We start from the raw sequence: 7,198 nt of genomic DNA, 5'->3' as shown, positions 1-7,198 counted from the left end.
AGACTCCCATCATCCCTAGCTGCTTCACGATGTCATTAAACTAGGTCTTTTGTTAATGATTAACCTGAATAGTGAATATTGATATATTTGAGTCACATTTCTCCTTCAGTATTTAGATGGGAAAATAACCTGTCGAGGATGTAAAATCTTTTCTCGTTTCATGTGCTGGAAATGTCGGTTAAATACACATGTCCGACTTTACGACTCTCACGCTCCAGGCTACGAAAACAGTCACAAAGAACATGCATGGACTAGATGTGTGGCTGCACAAAAAAACCGGCTCCAGACTGAAGTAAACACATGCAAACACGCCCAGCAGCACTTTTCCACTCCTGCTTATGAAGACACTGCATGTTTACCGCTCAGATGTGTGTGTGTGTGTTTAGATGTCAATATTTGCCTTTGCTGTGGTCTGGGCGGCTGCAGGCCCCAGCCAACCACTCCGCTTCATTCATTTGCTTGAAGAAGACAAAAACAAACACGTAAATTCGCCATTGTGTCACTGTGCCGACATGTTTCAGACCAGTATGCTCATTACACCAGGCTTTGCTTCGTGTCAATCACTTGGCTCCCACTGAGAGACCCGGAAAAAAAGGACTATTCAAAACATGTTGCATGACAAGCTTCGCTATCCTGTCGCCGTCTTCCTGCCCGGGGCCTCTTTGTAAGTCTTGACAGCAGCTATGTCACATCAGCCTAAACACTTTGTGGTGTTAAAATGACAAATGACAACGAAAGCCACAAATTAGACAACGGCGAGCGGGTAAAAACATGAAAACACAGTGGGCTTGCTGTTTCAAGCACTTGAGATCTTCAGTGTTTTCACACCTTCTGCCCACGCTATGATGCATCGTGACTGCAGGTGATACACGTTTGTGTGCCGCTTCCCAAAGCTTCCCCTGTGGTCGGAGGTTCTTCATATAACAGCCTGTTTTATGTGAGTTGTACTCATCTTGGATTCCCACGTTTGTTTTGTGAGAAACAAGATCTGTGTGTGAGAACGACTTAAAGAAAGGAGATGTGAATTATAGCCTGGACGCTCAGGTGGTGACAAAAGACTGTGAACACCTATGTGTGTGTGTGTGTGTGTGTGTGTGTGTGTGTGTGTGTGTGTGTGTGTGTGTGTGTGTGTGTGTGTGTGTGTGTGTGTGTGTGTGTGTGTGTGTGGGAGTGATGGGAAACTACTGATCTAATTAAGGGAAGACATGAAATGTAATAAAGAACAGGAGGTATCATTTTATATAATTTATTGCTATTACAAAAATAAAATCATGAAGCTTTTTCTTCTTCTTCTTGAGTGATTTAATTAAATTATGTTCAACGTATATTTAAATATATACACTAAACCCACAATTTATTTAATCAAATAACTCAAGTTATTTGATTTATTCACACTAACTCAACATGATGGAAAACACTTCATTAAATGTGACCCTTTACATTGAAATTATGTAATATAATGTATTTGAAATACACACAGTCAAAAATTATTTTTGTGTATACAACTACAATGGCACACGCAGTACAGTGCAAACATCCTCCATGGACCAACAGTCCCTTTCAATTCAATCAAGTCACATGGAAATTCCACACAGTCATAAATATCATTTCCCTAAATATGTTTGATTTATCCATGAATTACTCTCTGGGCAAAGTTAAACCAAATACATTTTCCTGGCTCTGTCCCTTTGTCCAAACCCACACCAAAATGTATTGGGTTCTATCTCGCCTCGTGTCCCATCCCTCCACCAAATCTTATGGAAATCCTTTTGTTTTTTTGCGTTATCCTGCTTACATACAAACAAACCAACAAACAATAAAATGAAACATACCCTCCTTAGTGGAGGTAATAAGAAACATCTACTTCTTCCCTCTCAAAGTGGACACAGAATTATTCGTAAAACTAAACTAAAATCGCGAAGGAAAAGAATATAGGAGCTTCATCTGTATTTTACAATTTAAATTCACACAGTTTAATACACTGGCACAATTGTCCTGCTGCAGGATGTCTCATGTGGACACAATGTACTCTGTGCATCCGACCTATAGCCAGACACATTCTCACGCATGCATGTGTGTGGATATGTGCTCGTCAGCTGTACCCTGTATGCTAAGACTGCGCTGGAACACCATGTTCTCTTCAAAGCCTCAACCCCCCCCCCAGCTAAAGAGAGCGAGGGGGGTGGGTCAAACCCACTGTGTTGTCCTCAGTGGGTTTGACCTAAATATCAACTCAGCGTATGTGACTATCTATTATATCTTTACAATCTATGTGGTGTAACTCAAAAACTGTCTCTTTGTCTCTTCTGCATTTTTTACCTCTGCTACTCTGGTTTCTTGATGAAAAGAGTTTGTGACGTCGTGAACAAATATTAATGCACACACAGCTAAAAAGATATTCTGTACAGGTCGAGTGAGGTTTGAAGCACCTTAAAAAGCTGATGCATTTATATTTGTGTTGGATAATAGACTCACGCTGCTAAATTAGATATGTTCATGGTTTCATGGAGGTTGTGTTTTCACCCCTGTCCCTTTGTTTGTCAGGAGGATTACGCAAAAAATTGTTCTTCGCAAAACTAGGTGTAAAGATGGGACCTGAGCCGAGAACGAACCCATTAAATTATGGCGTGGATCCAGGGAATTATTTTTCACTTTCTGTGAGACAGGGCACTTTTTCCACAATTTCACCAGGGAATAATTCATGGATCTGGATGAAGAAGATCAGGCACATTTAGGACACTGATATTTGAGTGTGAGCCATTTGGTGGGGCAGTTTCTATAAGGGATGCCGCTTTGTCTAAGAATAAAGTGGGAAACCTGAAGGGGAGGTTTTTCAGTTTAACGTGACGTAATGTAATACCATGTCAATCACTGTTTTTCCTGTGCTCGCTGTTCATCAGCTGATGATAGCAAATTGTTCTCAGCCGGCAGTGTGTTGTATCCAGCTGCAGGTCACATGTTTTCCAGTGTCTCAGAAGAAGCCAAGGTTCTGTGCAACATGCCAAATGCAGGCATGAATAAATAAATAGTCTCAATTCAGTCACACGCGAGTGTAACCGCAGCATCTCATGTGCCAGGTGCTGCAGTGCTGCAGCAGTGTAGCAACAGAAATGCCTCATTCAGACATCATCCTTGGACTGCACGTACCGTATCTGCCTCTGCTACACCGTGTGTCTCTGCCCGATGCTTTTCCTTGCCCCAGTCTGCATTTTCTTCCAGATATTCGCTCCACGTGTGTCACTGTCTGCTGCCTGGAGCCGGACTGAAAACGTGAGCGGGAAGAACTCAAAGAAACACATCATTTACATTTTTTTTAGGATGACTGTCTTATCTAGATAGTCAGAAGAAAGCTCAGACTATTTCAGTAGATGTGGTAGTTGCCTGCAACAAAAGAAGAAATTGCATGTCTGCCCTGGAAAAAGATCAGAGAAGTGGGAATGACAGTGAGGTGAGAAGTGAAGGACGACATGTGGAAGAAAGCGAAGGCAGCCGATTTCTCTTCCTGTCTCAAAAATAGGAAGCAAACAGGAAACACTGCAGTGTTAGAAGCTGACCTCAGACTGCGGGTCTTGATATACTTTGCACGCGTTGGGGTTGAACACACCATGTACCAGACATCAGGGTTCAAAGACATGGAGGAAGCACAGAAATAGACTTTCAGATGCTTTGAAAATGAAAGACGGCCGCTAAGAGAGAGAGTTTAAACCCGATGTGTTCACATTTCTGCTGAGCTGCGGGAGGTTCAAACACAAAGTTACTCCTCGATCAGTACTGCGGCAAAAGAAACAACCCGAGATGCAAAGTACGCTCTGTTGTGTCTGTGGATGCACCCGAGAGCAAAGATGATCTCAGAGCAAATATGCTTTTCGCTTTGTCAGGGTTTGTTTAACTTTGCTGTGTCTAATTATCTGCACACTGAGCACGCCCACCCTCCATCTCCACAAACAAGAAGTGGGATTTGTGGGTTTCTGTGAAGGGCTTTGCACTTTCCTGCAAACAGGTCAGTACAGAGGGGCAGATGTCGGCCAGATGAAGCCTTGTTTATCTATTTAAACTCTCCACTTTCCAGGCCGGCTTCGATCTGCTCCCTGGCTACTTGCAGAGGCCTCGGGCTTCGTTGGCCATTTGGTGAACACCTGCTCAAACACACCCGCTGTGGTGAATTTGCATTTAGGAAATCGGTCTGTATTTCTCAGCCGGGTCACTCTGATCGTCGGGGCAGACGAGAAGCACCGCAGACGCCTGCTCGCCGAGCGCTCCAGCTATCTTTGAGATTTGCTGTCACACAAGGTCGACACTTCTCCTTCCTTCTTCTGAACAGTCGAGCTGTGTGGACGTGTCCGTGCGAGGCCAGAGGAAGGACGTCTTTAATGCTGGCATTGTGACAGCCCGGTGTGTCCTCTGATTGCTGCTGATCAGCACATTGTCAGCTAGGGAACAGACTGTCTTGCACATGACTTCATGAAACAGTCGATGTCAGTCTATAGAGGGATGGAAATCAATTACTATTGCTGCTGCAGCGTGGCGATTGTCTGTTTGCTAAGCCTCGCCTGCCTCTGTAAAGCTTTTCATTCTCACACAGCATGTGTGCGATTTACAGCAGTAACAGTGGTAGATTATGAGACATTTTCAAAAATACAGGATTTTGGCTGGGACTTTTCCAGAATCAAACTACGCTCCTCCTAGCCCCACCAACAATGTGTGATTCATCCTGTCTCATGATTTTTGCTGCCCGTCCTTCCTGTGCACAGTCTGTCTTCTGCATCTTGCTGCACTCTGTGTGGACACCGTCACCTTTTCCCACTCCTTCCTGGCTGCAGAAGTATTAGGACAGAAACATCAGGACAATCTAAATAATATATTCCCTTAAACGCATCCAAAATGGAGGACAACCTGCTCGTGTGTTAGATCATGAGATGATGACAGGTGCACAGATTAATATTTTAAATTGAACTTTTACCAGGGTGATGAAGGGCTTGGTTTTGGGTGTATTTGGTCCTGACACAACTAGGATGTAGAGGTCATACTTTGTTTAAAACCATTACAGACTGTATATAATTTTATATACTTACTGTGGGACAAGCTAAAAAAACAAACACCTTCTCACCAGACACACTTCCCTGTATGGCTCTTAAAATTAAGTCCTTCAAGCGTCCTTCTAATAAAGTGGAGCAGTCTGGGCCATAAACAACCTGATTAAGAGGAAAGCTCTTTAAGTGAATGCAGTGTTGTTGGGCCTGTTGTTGTCTCTCCTGCTGTGTCAGCTCAACAGTGGTGTAATGACTGTCTGGCTGAACGGAAAAAGACGCACACACATTCACATGCAGATGCAAACTCCCGGGCATGTCAGCCAAAACAAACACAGACCTGAAGTGAAGTGCACCACAGAAGATTCCAAGTGTCTTACAGATACTGTTCTACTGTCTGTTTTACGCAGATTTTACAGCATAAACTGCCTCAGGATAATTTATATCCCCAAATAGAGGATTAGGAATTGAGGGATTGATGCTAAAATCTGTCCCCTCTCATGTTTTGCCTCCTCAAGTGCACTTAGATGTGGTTATGGTTTTGTTTTCATTACGCATCGTGCAGCAGATGCTTAATGTTCACCAGGAATGCCTCCTGCTTTTCTCAGTGACACTGCAAAAATAAATACTGACGCAGGGAACCAGTCAAACCAGACTGAAATAACAACAAAACATTTCAGACAGAGCGCCGAGTAAAAATAATTTGTTACGCATACATGGAAGTCATTAGCTGTATCTAGAATCACAGGCGATGGAGATTTTAGGATGAGAACTTTTACGGTTTTGTCTAATCATAGGGAGCGAGGGAAGGTGCTGTGGGGAGGAAAAAGTGGAGGGCAAGAGAGGGCCGTAATCCCCCATAATCCCCTTCTCCGCCCAGTGGGGGTAACGGGCGCCGTGCCTCCCTCTTTGTGCTTCAGTCTGTGGTTTGTTGTTGCAGTTTTCAGACAGTTCTCGCCGAGAGGGCGCGACACGTGCCTCTCAGAAATGTGACTTTGGGCAGAGGACAGATGAGGACAGACGCACACCGAAGTACGGACCTGCTGCAGAAAGAACAATCGCAAAGCGTGCGGGTGTATGTTATATTTTCAGATTTGTCCGATTTTTACAGACACATTCCTCCATCAATTTAAGAAATAATTCACACATGGAAGAAGAGGAATGTCAACATGAGCCAAATATTTCCCTATGATTAAGTGTAATCAAGTGGAAACCGGGAACTCAGTGCCTCCATGGTGAGACAGTGTTAGACTAAAGCCCATTTCTGCTACGGCTAATATGCTCTCGTCTGAATAATCACCATGGTCACGATCAAGTCAGATCTAGATGCAGTCAAGATAATGATGAACTTTTGTCCGTTTTCATCTATCATGGCTCCATCCATTAATTTGCTGAACCACTTGTACTTGTACTTTTCATTGAGCGAGAGGCAGGGTTACGAACGCTTGATACGAACACTAACATTTTGCGGCGATGACATTATTTTGTTCTGCGCTAAACCAATCAAGACTAGGTCTAAGCTGTCCACCAGGGTACGACACTTTGGCTTTACTTTTGGGGTGCTGTCATGTCGTCCATCTTTGTTTTCAGTCTGTGGGCGCCCCTTTTATATCAAGGCCAACATTCTGAGACAAACAGGAAATTTAGAGTCTCCATTTAACCCAAGCTGCATGTCTCTGGACTGTGGGAGGAAGCCGGAGAACCTGCAAAAAGCCCAATCAGCCGCCATGGTCGAAGTCAAAACCGTCTTGAGGTGACAGTGTTAACCACTGTACCGCCGTGCCGCCCGTACTGTGGGTTGTCTGAAGGAACCCGCCAGGAACATGAACGTACAAGCCACCCTTGTCGGAATGACACAAGGCTCTCAATTTGAAAACTGGATAAAGTTAAATAGTCCGTGTCTCAAAAAAACAACAACTTATCTGATAAGCACTTAGCGTGAAGCATTTACGTCACAAGTCCACTCCTGGAATGCACCAGCCATCGAAGACAAGATAACAATTGTAACCCTTCAAGAAGACACTACTCTGGTGCTAGTGAAGGAGCTCTCGTGTTCAGCGCGAGTCTTTTTTTCTCGCGTGTCTATTTAAGTACTGCCACGTGCTCGCGTCTCCCTCGAGCTGCCGCCCAAACAAACAGACCTGACCCACATATAGTCTCTTCATTCAATC

The sequence above is a fragment of the Hippoglossus hippoglossus genome, chromosome 2 (assembly GCF_009819705.1).
Source record: "Hippoglossus hippoglossus isolate fHipHip1 chromosome 2, fHipHip1.pri, whole genome shotgun sequence".
Classification (NCBI taxonomy): Eukaryota; Metazoa; Chordata; class Actinopteri; order Pleuronectiformes; family Pleuronectidae; genus Hippoglossus; species Hippoglossus hippoglossus.
This window is presented reverse-complemented; position numbering follows the sequence as displayed.